Source organism: Ornithorhynchus anatinus, chromosome 17 (genome assembly GCF_004115215.2).
Source record: "Ornithorhynchus anatinus isolate Pmale09 chromosome 17, mOrnAna1.pri.v4, whole genome shotgun sequence".
NCBI classification, from domain to species: Eukaryota; Metazoa; Chordata; class Mammalia; order Monotremata; family Ornithorhynchidae; genus Ornithorhynchus; species Ornithorhynchus anatinus.
The window spans coordinates 31,323,448-31,336,426 of NC_041744.1; the positions used below are offsets into that span (position 1 = coordinate 31,323,448).

Genomic DNA, 12,979 nt, shown 5'->3' on the forward strand with positions numbered 1-12,979 from the left:
AGACAAAGATCAATTTTGCCTTTAGAAGAGTTTATGCTGTCTCCAGGTGAAGAAAAATCCTCTTTAGTCACTTTCCCCTCCCTGGCTTCTCATTCATTCAGTGCAGTCGTACCTGCAGCCAATTACGGTTAATTATAACTATTTTAGAATCGTGGTTTAGTGGCAAGAGCAGGAGGCTGGTAGTCAAGAGAACTGGGTTTTAATCCCACCTCTGTCACTTGTTTTTTGTGAGACCTTGGACAAGTCACATAATTTTTCTGGGCTTCAGTTTTCTCATTTGTAAAAGAGAGATATGTTCTCCCTTCCCTTTAGACTGTGAGCCCTAGGTGGATGGGACTGTATCTGCTCTGACTGTATTGTATCTACCCCAGCACTAATATCGCTAGTCATTTAGTAAGTGATTAACAAATACAACGTTGTTATCACTATTAATGTTTTTAGTAGCAGAAATATTCATTTTCAAATAAGCCATCACTACCTCCATGAATAAGAGTCATGGAGGTACCAGAATATTACCTAAAATTAGTTCTCTTTTCCAACATGGAGTAAAGTTTTGAAGACTTTGGAAGATATATAGACTGATGTTTTAGAATCATAGAAAAGGGGACTATGAACCATAAAAATGACTGAAGGAATTACATTAAGAATTTTAGCAAGTATTAACCTGATTACTCAACACTTTGGAATCTAAGTCCATCCATTTAAAGGAAATATAAAATAGCCTATATTTGGTTAATTTAGTGCTGTTGAATTTTTTCAAGAATTCTGGAGGAGTAAGCATAAAAATCAAGTGCATTTAATTTCCCAGAACATATACATTTAGCAATAGTTCCTAAAATATTTTATATTTGGATGGTCACTGCTGATTTGAGAATTAAAACTGTATGTAATATCCTCAATTTATAACATGAGTTCCAAATGTATGAATGTATTTTATAGTGAGAAAGAAATTTAATGTGATCATTTCAAATATCTCTTCAACAGTGTTCAGGATGAATAACATTTTTGCAGTTCTCATGATCAAAGAGATGAATTAAATATAACAAATCTTGCACACTTAAGTAAAACAGCCTGTCAGATCTCCTTGATCTCAAAAGGGATGTCTTGATGCAGAAGACACTCTTCCTTTCCCTGGCAATTAGTTTTCATGTACTGAACTAAATAAACACATTTCTCTTACACAACAGAGTTGAGGAGCTCTTTAAAATCTGAACAACTTACACATCTCCCATATGACAGTTCTGTCAGTCTACAAATCTTGTAAATTCTACCAAAAGAAAAACCATAAGCAAATGTTTTCAGATGCCTAGTAATTTCTCTGTTTCAAATCAAGGCAAGGTCCTTGTACACATTTACTAATCACTCTCCTGGGTCCACAAGTATACTGGAAAGTTTGGATCTTTTCTTATAGATTATCCCAAATAATCCACCCCAAATTGGATGGTATTATAGGAAATATTGTACCCCCTTGAGGGACAAGATTACAACATTTGTACAGAGAGATTATCTAGTGATAGTTCACATCAGTTGCAGGAAAAGCCATTCAGTCATCACAGACGCAGATGCTCTCTGATAGCTTTGACAAACAGAATGCATCATCTTAGAAATACCCTGTGGCCCTGAAAATTGAAACCAGCTTATAAATGACCTGCTAGATGAAACCATCTTCATTACCTGCTTGAAATAGATCCTAAAGTTTGGCAAACTAGAGTTCAAGAAATATACAGAATGGGAAAACATTCAAGAGAAAAATTTCAATGTTGGTTCCCAAAGAGTGAAATGGATTTGGAGAAATAATGCAGTTTGAAAAGAATTCTTATATTTCTGGTCTTTTTAAATGCCTCACAGACATTTTGGTTAAAATAATAATCAAAAACCTGCCCAAAAACCAGAAATGTGTTTCTTTATTTGACACAGCAGCTAATAATCACTCAGGGTCAAAGCCTTGTCTGCACAGTTTAGAAAAGCTCTCAGTCAACCTATACAAAAGAACTGAATTTTTACCTTTTCCTTTTGATGTAAAACGTGGTTGTTTCTCTTTGTGTGGTTTAGAAGTATGTGGTATCTTTCATTTTATAGCATTAGTTTCACCACATGTATAAACCAGGGTATAAATTTTTTTCTTATTTTACCCATGGTGTAAAACCCCCTTCTAATATGCTCTTTTCAATACCATTAAAAAGCAAATTGGGTGGCAACTCATGGAAATAGGAGCAAACCAAATTTTAGATCTAATATACAAGGCCTTATGGATGACCCCCTCTTCTCTGAGATAGGATTTACATGCCAAAAAGAAATCAATGAAGTCTCACAGGAACTCCACCCAGCCTAGGAAAAAATGTTGATAGGAATAGGACAATATAAGGAAATTTTACTTATCTTCATCAGTTCAAAGATGCCATTAATATTAATTCTTTAGTTGAAAATAGTGATCATTTGTTGATAATAGGAATAATGGTTTGGCACCTGGATTTAAGTAGTATTAGTAGTAATTATTTAGTACTTTCAGAGTGCAGACCATTGTATAAACACTGGGGATGAAAAAAAGGTGGGAATTGGAAATGTCCCTCAGGAGGCTCACTATCCGGAAATAAAAAGGGGGAGAGGAAACTAGTGACAGATATGTAAGGAGAGATGAAACAAGAAAACAATGCAACATGAAGATAAAAACAAAAGTCAGTAGGGTTCTGTGACATGAGGAGGAGAATTTCAGGCTCCTTATGACTTGGAGTCCACAGCCAAAGCTACAACCTCACTGATGTCACAGCAATAGCCGCCACAGTTTTCCTGATGTTTTGTGGAGGTGGCGCTAGGCTACAGCTGCTTTCCTCTTTTCCACCAGGATAGTGGAAGGTGGGACGGAGTGGAGGTTCCTCAGTAATGAGAAGAACCAGTGCAATCCAGAGAGGAGGTCTCCCATGGTGACTTGGGAGAGGAGGATGCTGAGGGCCCTAGGAGAGGCAATGGGAAGGCAGCGAGCACCTGATGATGCCGGTGGGGCAGTCCCGGGAATGAGGGTCAAATGATCCAAGCCCATATAATGAAAGAAATGGGATAAGTTGAAATCATAAGGCTATGAAATGAGAAAAAATGAAAAAGTAAACGTAAACATACAGCATGTCTACTGCCTTAAGCATAATAATAATAATGTTGGTATTTGTTAAGCACTTACTATGTGCAGAGCACTGTTCTAAGCGCTGGGGTAGACACAGGGGAATCAGGATGTCCCACGTGGGGCTCACAGTCTTAATCCCCATTTTACAGATGAGGTAACTGAGGCACAGAGAAGTTAAGTGACTTGCCCACAGTCACACAGCTGACAAGTGGCAGAGCTGGGATTCGAACTCATGACCTCTGACTCCAAAGCCCGTGCTCTTTCCACTGAGCCACGCTGCTTCTCTCTCTCTATATTCTATATATACATATATATATATAATATCTATGATGCTAATAAGAGAAAGAAGAGCTGGTAGCTATGGTAGATTTGATGCATGTTCTAATTTTCATGAGCTCTCTTTACCATGTTAGGTCCTCATTTACCCTAAAAGCTATTACGGTTTTCATAAATTAGTCCCCAAATGCCTGCAAACTGAAACAAAATCGGAAGCCTTCAAAATAGTAATTTTCATTCTATTGTTTTTTCTCTTGAACTCTTATCATTAAGCTAAATGTGCAGTGGACCATTAGGTTTGATCAAATAATCAATTAAATGCTATTTCTCACAAATGTATGCATCTTAGAAAATTGTTTTTATTGAGATAGATTGATACTCCTGCCTTAAATAACATTTTATTTCTCTCTCTCAGGATTCCATTTTATTCCCTTCTTTGCATTGTATTGATTAAGATAATAAAGGGGCATTTTTTTTTTTAAGGATACAACAAAATAAGCATCAGAAACCTTCTGTAGAAAGATGGCTGCAGAAAATAGTCTTTTAAAGGAATTTGCACTTTGTTCAAATCAATTCTGCTCAAAGCTCTGACTGCTTCAAGACAGGATCTGAAAATGCTTACATGAGTTTGGTAGCTATTTAGATGGAGAGGTAGGGGTGGTTTAGAGATGTGAAGATAGGACTGACAAGATTTTGTAACAGATTGAATCAATCAATTGTATTTATTCAGTGCTTTCGATACTAAGCACTACTACTTAGTAACACCACTACTAAGTACTTGGTATAGAACAATATAAGAGAGTTGGTAGACATGTTCCCTGCCCACAAGTAGCATTTTTTTTTTAAAAAAAGGTATTTGTTAAGCACTTACCACATGCCACACACTGTACTAAGAACTGGGTTACAGTAGAACCCTTAAACAAATCCACAACTCTAAATAATTTTGTGTGAAAAGGAACCACATTATTTCCAGTGTAATGGGAAGTATTGGGAAGAAGAGTAATGTATCACATTCCTTATTTTTTTGTGTGTCTGTTGCTTATATATTGTTGACTGCATTTATTTTGCAATTTCTTTCGTTGGTTGTCTTTTTCCCCAGTATAAGAGTAGAGTGGGGAGGAAAGAAAGAGAAATGTTTATGTTTGAATAGCAAAAGCTCTCAATTGGCTTGACTATTCTATATAAAATATGTGGCACGCAGGTAGTTAGATAAATCCTCACCTATTTTTGACTCATTCCTGAATGCAAAGGTTTGTTTTTGAACAGTATACAGACCCCTCCTTTACTCTTTGACTAATGTAGTATCAATTAATCCAAACCAAATGCTAAATATTGCATACTGATTTCACAACTGCTAATGGCATTTAATATGCTTATTCTTTCCAAAGGCAAGATAGAATCCTTAGTGGAAGAAAATAAGCTTAACAAGACCTAGAAACATAATACCCAGAATATTTTGACCTTTTTAGCTATTCAAAGGGAAATAATCTAGGAATCTGAAGCTAATTTGTTGCTCAGTGGGTAGTACAAATATTTGCAAAGATTATGCTTGCATTCCATACAACTAAAAACATAAGGTTGAACTGCTGGCAGCCCAACAGTTCATCTATTAGCCCAGAATAGTTTTGGTTATAACAATAGGAATTAATTTTCTTTTCCATTAAAATCCCAGAGGTCAGCACGTATCAGTTAACAACCCTAGCATTGCAGGATTAGGCCTCTTAAGTGTCATTTCCTTTAAAATTAATAAAGCAAAGTAAGTGGAAAAAGTTTGGATTGCAGAAATGTGGAGCTATAAGAAATGCCTCTTCCGATCCAAAGTATCATTTATCTCTGTTATATGCAGCAGCAGGGGCAGGACTGAAGCAGAAGCTAAGGTCTTTTTGTCATTTCAGCCGAAGCATGATAACTCCATAAAGGTTATCGTTCCCAGCAATAACGTTTTAACAGTCGTATTAGTCTTTTCAGTGGTAAAATATTCCTATCTGGAATTTTTTCACCTCAAATAGTAATTTGTTCCTTATGTAATGCGTATTTTCTGACAAGATGATAAATTCTTTGAAACTGTTGTAAAAAGAGTGAATGAAATTCAAGGTAAAACAGAAGAAACTGTGTTTCTTTTTGACATCATATTAAATTGTTACATCTCTGAGTTTCTAACGGACATTTCTTTTCCAGAGGAAACTTCAGAATTCCATCATTTAAACCCAGAGAAAAAGGGTGTTGGCTAATATTTCAGTGGTTCACATATTGCTATCAACTGAAAGATGGTCATTCTCTCTGGCAACACATTTTTTTGATGCCCTGGAGTAATATTAGCTTGCTGTTCTTTCTCAAGGAGGAAAAATTAAACCAAAGTAGCCTGATTTGCACAGCAAAACCACTTCAGGTATTAGAAGATGATATTATTTTGTGGGAAATATCATTAGCAAAATCATCAGCTGAAGTTTGATTGGGATATCTGTATGACAATGACTAATAATTGTAGTCAGTAAATTGTAAGCTCCTTGTAAGCAGGAATCATGTCTACCAACTCTGTTTTATTGTACTGTCCCAAGCATTTAGGAAAGTGCTCTGCACACCATAAGTGCTCAATAAAACTACTGAATAATTGATTAATCCAGACCATCCCCATCCCTCCTAGTTTGGGGAGCCCCTGTGATTCACTAGGAAAACTAGAGTTTTCATTCGGTGAATCTTTTATTTATTCTACTTTTATTTTTTATATTAAAAATATATTTATTCTACTAATTAATATTTTATATTGTACTCTCCCAAGCTCTTAGTAAGTGCTCAATAAATACTGATTGATATTTTGTGTCTTGTTTTATGCTGTCGAGTTGTCTTTGAGCCATAGAGACTCTATGGACACATCTCTCCCAGATTTCTCTCCTCTGGTGCTAACCTTATCAAAGTGACTAGATCTTGCCTGTCTCACCTCTGACCCCTAGCCCATGTTCTGCCTCTGGCCTGGAATGCCCTCCCTTCTCAATCTGATAATTACTTTTCCCTCCTTCAAGGCCTTATTGAAGGCATATCGCCTCCAAAAGGTCTCACCAGACTAAGCCCCACTTTTCCTCATCTCTCACTCCCTTTTGCATCACCCTGACTTACCCCCTGGCCCTCCCCCCTCCCAGCCCCACAGCACCTATGTGCATATCTGTGACTTCATTTATCCATATCGATGTCTGTCTTCCCCCCACCAGACTGAAAGCTCATTGTGGGCAGGGAATGCCATCATCTATTGCTGTCCTGCACTTTCCCAAGCACCCAGCACAGTGCTCTGCACACAGCAAGTGCCCAATAAATACAACTGAATAAACACACTACCTCCATCTGCAATATTTCTGGTAGTGTATTCATAAAGTTTTCTAGGTAAAAATACTGAAGCAGTTCACCACTGCCTTCTTCCATGCAGTAAGGTTGAATCTCTGCCCTTGAATCTTTCCCATACCTCTGCTGCCCAACACAGGTCAGTTTTGACTGGTAGCAGGTTGTCTTCCCACTGCTATCCCATGCCCAAGATGGAATGGAATGGGTAGGCCTCTGCTTCACCCTCCCTCCCATAGCCGAGACTGGTGGTGTACTGGAACCTCTCCAGGTGCGAACCTGAGAGGGATGATATTTTGTATATACCATTGTATTGGGGCAGTGGGAAATTGAAGGAGATATATGAGACATAATCCTGGTCTAAGGGGAGAGCAGTGCACTCCTTGGAGCCTTCTGCTCTTGAAGGGAAATGAAGAGAACAGAGTGAACGGAACCCCTAATCACTTACTACTGGCATCTGCCTAAGCTGCCTTAGGCTTGCTTGATTATCCAATGAAAATGGATGTGGCCGCCACTTTTCATTAGAAGGTTGGACCCACCTATAGCTCTCTGGATCAGCTCAGTTTGGTCTGGGGCTTGATCCCATATTGTCATTATCTCCTGTCAGCCTGTCTCCAAAAATAGTCAGCCTTCTCTTCCATCCATGGCCCTGTGCTGATTCTGCAAGCAGTTAAGAATCATCTGCATATTGTCATGTGTGAGGCATAACCTCACAATCTTCAGATCCTTGAAAGCATATCCTATTTTGCTGGGCTATCCCAATCCTGCTGATGGACTAGTGGAAAATGTATTGTATTAGGAATCAGGAAGCCTGGTTTCTAGTACTGGTTCTGTCTGGAGCTGGCTAACAGAAGCAAAGGTTCTAAAGGCTCTTTGTAAAGTGATGTATCTCTACTCACTTCTTGACCTCCATGCCTATCAGTGGATGAGACAAGCACTGAGTACAGTGCTCTGCACACAGTAAGCCCTCAATAAATATGATTGAATGAGTGAGTGGTGCTATAATCAGTGATATTTATTGAGTACTTAATGGATGCAGGGCACTTTATTAAGCAGTTGGGGAGAGTACAAGACAGATAGGGATACAGACTTGGTCTTTAAGTCATTGTGGGGTTGAATAGAGCCCCTTAGTGGCTGTAGTTATAACTGTGACATCCCCTAAGTCTGATTTGGGGAAAGGGCTATGGGAAGATAAATTTTCCAGAATTCTCTGGGATTTGGAACCTTTTGGGGAAATGGAAGGGGTAGATTAGGTTAATAAAAGATGCATCCTCCTTAGACTGTGAGTCCCATATGAGAGTGACTGCGCCTGGCCTGATTATCTTCTATCTACTTGAGTGCTTAGTACAGTATTTGGTACCTAGTAAGTGCTTACCAAATATAATAATGATAATAACCAAGTAGGAAATCAGTGAAAAAGGAAACTAATAAAATCCAAAAGAAGAGAAAATTTAGGTTGAGAAGCACTGTGATCTAGTAGAAAGCACAAAGGACAGGAAGTCAAGAAACCTAAATCCAAATCCCAGCACTGCCACTTGACTGCTGTGTGACTCTGGGCAAGTCACAACTTCTCTAGGCCTCAGTCTCTTTACCTGTGAAATAGGGATTAAATAATGCTTAAACGGTGATCTACATATAGGACAGGGTCTGTGTCAATCTGCATATATGGTACCGCTTAGTACAGTACCTGGCATACAGTAAGAGCTTAACAAATAGCCCAATTCTTTTATTCTTCCTCTGCTGGACCTCTCAGCTTCACCACATGATTGATTTGTAAATACATGGCCTTGAAGGTCTTATGCTCAAAACAAAGGCAGTTTGGTTAATTTAATGGTAGCTTTTTAATTATGGAATTTGTATTTAAGGGCTTACTATATGATAGGCACTGTACTAAGTGCTGGGATGGTTAAAAACAAATCGGGTTGGACAGAGCCCCTGTCCCACATGGGGCTCACAGCCTTAATACCCAATTTACAGATGAGGTAACTGAGGCACAGAGAAGCTAAGTGACTTTCCTCAGGTCACACAGCTAAGTGGAAGAGCTAGGATTAGAACCCATGTCCTTCTGACTCCCAGCCCCATGCTCTAGTCACTAGGCCAAGCTGCTTCTAACATTCTTTGCAGGCTATCCAGTTGGACCTTATTCCCCATTCTATAATAAATTAGAATTTCTACATCTGTGACCTCCTTATATGATTGGAAAGCCTGTGGAGTGGCAATAATTTTCTTCTTGGTTATGCCACTAGTCAATTACTGACCTTTAGGCAAACAACCTGGACTGTAGCTAATTACCTAGTGGTGTGGAACCACGATACCTCAGAGCTGAAGAACACAAAATCTAGGAGGTGGTTTAAAGATTGCCTTGGACTGCTGACAGCCCACTGAATCTCTCAGGAATCCATTGTCTTTCAAGCTTTAAATTTCTCCCTCCCTCTCAGACAACTGATTCATTCATGCCCTTTGTCTCACTATGACTGCCATTAATTTTTTTTTTTCTCTGTTGCATCTTAAGGTGTTTAAGAGGGTTTTCTTTTCATTCTTTTGCATTCCTCCCTCTGTCTTCCTTGCAACAGCATGACTTCCTATCTTGATGTCACCACCACTCACCTGTAGATGTTGCTAGCTTTCTGCTCTGCTGCTCAATCTGCCCACTATAATCTAATTTTCTGGTTTAGTGGTTGAGTGAACCTCACAAAGTCTTTTTTTTACAGAGAGGCTTAAAGGAATAGCAGTTAAAAATGGAAGACATGACAAAGTTTTCATGTGACCAGAAAAAACTTAACTCTAAACTTTCAAAGCAAAATTTCACTGTGTTATTTCTTTAGTTTCATCAAAGGATATTCTATGCAGTAATAGATACATTTAGAATAATCCGTTCTTTTGGGTCTGCAACTGAATATGTAAAATTAGTTGCCTAAGAGTTCAAAAATAGTTATTTGAAAAGTGTTTTCAAATGTGTTATATTGCAAATGCTATAAGAACAGCAACCAGGTCTTTTAGTCTGATGGGCTCTCTCAAATTCTTAGTACAGTACTCTGAACCCAGCTCTATAAATACTAGTGATTGATACCCAAAGAGATGGCTTCACAAACATGTCTAATAAATTTCACATATATAATTAGGTTGAATTATTTTTCTTTAAACAGCTGGTCTCTTTAAATAATCTTCCCCAAACATACTTTCTTTTCTTCTTTTTCATTGCTTGTTACGTGCTGCTAAATTTGGTTTTTACTAAAGATAGCTTTTGTTTCTCAGCCATCGTCTTTTGATTCATTGCAATGCATTAAATGAAAGGGTTTGTTTTTTCTGCTTGTCATTTTTAACAGAGTTTAGTATGTTCAAGTACTTGGAATAAAACAGAAAATACGATGCCCATTAATTCCACTCAGATTCCAGATTTCTAAAATTGTAAGCCCAAACTGAGAATTAACAGGGTGCATGACAAGTGTCCTGTTGAATACACAAGACCTTTTTTAAAGACCGTTTGTGAGACTTTTCTAATAGCATTTGTTGAGTATTTACTGTGTGTCAAACACTATTCTAAGCACTGGGGTAGATATAGATCAATTAGGTTAGGCACAGTCCTTGTCCCATCATGGGTTTCACAGTCTAAGGAGGAAGGAAAACAGGTATTGGATCCTCATTTTACAGTTGGGGAAACTGGGGCACAGAGAAGTCAAGTGACTTGCCCAAGGTCACCTAGCAGACAAATGGTGGAGCTAGGATTAGAATGCACACCCTCTGATTCCCAACCCTGGGTTCTTGCCACTAGGCCATGCTGCTCTTCTGAAAAATGATCCAGGCAACAGGTGGAAATGTGGCCTAAAGCGGGGAGAAACAGGAGGCAGGGAGGTCAATTAGGGGGCTGATGCAGTAATCAAGGTGGGGTATAATAGGTCTTTGGATCCACAGAATAGCAATTTGAATGGAGAGAAAAGGATAGATTTAAGTAATGTTGTGAAGGTAGAACTGACAGTTTGATAACAGACTGAATATGTGGGTTGACTGAGTGAGATGAGTCAAGCATAATGCCAGAGTTTTGGGATCGTGAAAGATAGAAGATAGTGGTGTTATCTACAGTGATCTACAGGCTTTGGGAGCACAGAGTATGGATAGGACAATGAGGACTTCTATTTTGGGCATGTTTAATTTGTGATGTTGGCTGGACTATGAAGCAGCGTGGCTCAGTGGAAAGAGCATGGGCTTTGGAGTCAGGGCTCATGTGTTCGAATCCCAGCTCTGCCACTTGTCGGCTGTGTGACTCTGGGCAAGTCACTTAACTTCTCTGTGCCTCAGTTCCCTCATCTGTAAAATGGGGATTAAGACTGTGAGCCCCACGTGGGACAACCTGATTCCCCTATGTCTACCCCAGCGCTTAGAACAGTGCTCGGCACATAGTAAGCGCTTAACAAATCCCAACATTATTAAGTAGAGATATCCTGAAAGCAAGAGGAAATGCCATGCTGTAGAGAAGGAGAAAGGCTAGGGCTCATCTGTGTAGAGATAGTAGCTGAAATTGTGGGAACAAATGAGTTCTCCAAGGGTGTGGGTGCAGATGGAGAATATAAGGGGCCCCAGAACTGAGCTGATGGACTACCGCTGTTAGAGGGTTGGGGAGACAGAGGAGGAGCCTGCAAAAGAGACTGAGGAATGGTGAGAAATAGGAGGAAAACCAGGAGAGGACGTCAGTGAAACAAAGGTAGGATAATATTCCAAGGATAAAGGGGTGGTCTAAAGTGCTGAAGACTGCTGAGAGATGGAGGAGGATTAGGATGCAGAAGAAGCCATTACACTTCTCAGGGTCACATCTAGAGAGTTTCCAGTACTCTACCAGCCTCGGCTACGGGAGGGAGAGTCAAGCAGAGGCCTACCCATTCCATTGCTAGCTTGGACAGTGACTAGCAAGTGGAAGGCAATCTGCTACAAGTCAATATTCACCCATGCTGGGCAGTAGTGTCATGGGAGAGAGTCGAGGGCAGAGACACATGTTTTCCGCACCAAAGACGGCAATGGTAAACCACTTATGCATTTTTAACAAGAAAACTCTATGGATCCACTACCAGAATGATTACTGATGAAGAGCGGGGTGTTCTGGGAGTGATGTGTCCAAGGTGATGCAATGAGTCGGAAATGACACAACAGCATAAGACAAGAAGCCATTAGGATACAGCAGAGGCCATCAAGCACCACAGATAGGCTTAAAGCTTGGCCTTGTAACTCCAAAGATAATTTTGAGGGAAGAGGAGCTCCAGGAGTGATCCCCAGAATTATTAGCACTGAAACAATAGCCAGTGCCAAGGCTATTGGATACAAAGTGTTAAAGGAAATTAGGGCTTGCCATATGAGGGTTATGAAGTGAGTAGAATTAACTATTCCATCCACTGAGGGTATTTGAGGACAAGCTGCCATGTTTTGTTTTAAAGCTAAGTTTGATAGACCTTCAAAACCAAAGCAGAAAATCAGTTTGTAAAACTCTTTCAAACCTACAAGCCTTCAGCTTCCTTGTTTAGTTTGGTGCTCTGTTCACAGTAGACTTATGATCCTTCTGTCACTTTTTGATCACTTCCTTACAAACTCCTTCCACACTCACTTTTTTCTTTCTGATCTTTGCTTTCCTTAGCACAAAAATCCATAAATATTTTATTTCTAAATCTATTTGGACTACTCAAAACCTTCCACTGGTTGCCCATCCATTTCTGTGTTTAACAGAACCTCCTTACCAACTGTTTTAAGGCACCTAATCAGCTCTCTCCTTTCTACCTACCTTCATTTCTCCAAATATAAGCCAGCCTTAATGCACACTTCACTTCTTTAGACCAACTTACTAACTGTGCCTCAATCTGCTCTCTCTCACCATTGTCGCCTTACTAATGCCCTCCCTTCCTGCCTGAAATTCAATCTCCCTTCATGCCTTACAGTCTAGCACTTTCATTAACTTCAAAGTCCTACTAAAATATCAACTATTTCAAGAAGCCTTCCCTAAGTAACTATCCATCTTCCCAGTAATTTGCCCTTCTATATTACCTATGTGCTTGGGTCCATACTCCTTAAGTACTTTGATACTCACCCCCTTCAGCCCTAAACTACCCATCCTTATTCTTGGCAGCTGCTCTTGCATTCAATTTATTTGAATGTGTGTCTCCCCAACTAGATTAGAGGATAGGGGTCATGACTGCTAACATAACATGACTCTACCATTCAGTCTCATGTGCTTTGTACAAGGCTCTGCACACAGTAAACACTCACCGAATACCACTG

At 39.3% G+C, this 12,979-nt stretch overlaps 1 non-coding gene across 1 annotated transcript; it reads left to right on the top strand.

Annotated features, from left to right (window-relative positions):
- Window positions 1-11,511: 11,511 nt before the first annotated feature.
- LOC114818077 lies at window positions 11,512-11,649 on the top strand. Its single transcript, XR_003765898.1, has one exon. It is a non-coding gene; the product is annotated as a small nucleolar RNA SNORA7 (small nucleolar RNA).
- The last annotated feature ends 1,330 nt before the right edge of the window (window positions 11,650-12,979 follow it).